We start from the raw sequence: 1529 nt of genomic DNA, 5'->3' as shown, positions 1-1529 counted from the left end.
CAGGCTTCCCTGAATTCCCATCCCTCCTGGTTTTAATAGAACAATAGTGTTCCATGACATACGTATATCACAGTTTACTAAGCCATTCCCCAAATGAAGGACATTTACTTGATTTCCATACATTGTTTTCTTGGCTGTACTCCTTTCATTCAGCATCAGACTCTGTAAGTCATTCCATGTTTCTCTAGAGTCTGACCATTTATGGTTTCTTATAGAACAATAATATCCCATATTATTCATGTACCATAACTTGTTTAGCCATTCCCCAATTCATGGACATCCACTCAATTTCTAATTTTTTGCCACAATAAAAAGAGCCGCTATGAATATTTTGGAACTGGATATAGTCCTAGAATTGAAATTGCTGGGTCAAAGCATATGAACAGTTTTTATTGCTCTTTGGACATAGTTCCATATTGCTCTACAGAAAGGTTGGATCCATTTACAACTCCACCAGCAATGTATCAATATCCCAATCTTCCCACAACCTCTCCAACATTGATCATCTTCCCTTTTTCTCAGCTGGGTTAATCTAATAGGTATGAGATGATACCTCATTGTTGTTTAAATTTGCATTTCTCTAATCAATAGCATGTTGGAGCTTTTTTAAAAATGATTATATATGGTTTTAATTTCGCTTGAAAACTGTCTAGTCATAATATCCTTTGACCATTTATCAATTGGGGAATGGCTTATGGCCTTATAAATTTGATGCAATTCTCTATTTTAGAAATGAGACCTTTATCAGAACTCCTGGTTGTGAAGATTGTTTCCCAGCTTTCTGCTTTTTCTTCTAATTTTGGCAGCATTGATTATATTAGTGAAAAAACTTTCTAATTTAATAGAGGCAAAAATCATTCACTTTGCAGTTTATTATGTGTTCTAATTCTTGTTTACTTGTAAATGTATCCCTTACCTATAGATAAGATAGAGTATTTTTTGGTCTATTAATTTATCTATGGTATCACTATGTCTAAATCTTGTACCCACTTTGACCTTATTTTAGTATAGAGTATGAGATGTGGATCTATGCCTAGTTTTTGCCATACTATTTTCCAGTTTTCCCAACAATTTTTGTCCAATAGTAAGTTCTTATCCCAGAAGCTGATGTCTTTGGGTTTGTCAGATAGTACATTGCTGTAGTCATTTACTGCAGTTTCTTTTGAACCTGTCCTAATCCACTGATCCATGACTCTGTTTCTGAAGAAGTACCAGGCAGTTGTAATGACTGCGGCTTTATAGGATAGTTTGGGATCTAGTAGAGCTAGGCCATCTTCCTTTACGTTTTTTTTTTCATCAGTTCCCTGCTCTTCTTGCCCTTTTATTATTTCAGATGAATTTGGTTACTATTTTTTCTGGCTTGGTAATTATTTGGTAGTTTGGTATGATATTGAATGAGTAATTTAATTTGGGTAGAATTGTCATTTTTATTGTATTACCTCTACCTATCCATGAACATTTGACATTTTTCCAATTATTTAGATCTGACTTTATTTGGGTGAGGAGAAATTTATAATTGTGTTCATACA

This window comes from Macrotis lagotis, unplaced genomic scaffold (genome assembly GCF_037893015.1).
Source record: "Macrotis lagotis isolate mMagLag1 unplaced genomic scaffold, bilby.v1.9.chrom.fasta BILBYCTG047, whole genome shotgun sequence".
In the NCBI taxonomy this organism is placed as follows: domain Eukaryota; kingdom Metazoa; phylum Chordata; class Mammalia; order Peramelemorphia; family Peramelidae; genus Macrotis; species Macrotis lagotis.
The sequence above is the reverse complement of the archived record's forward strand: the minus strand, read 5'-3'. Positions refer to the sequence as shown.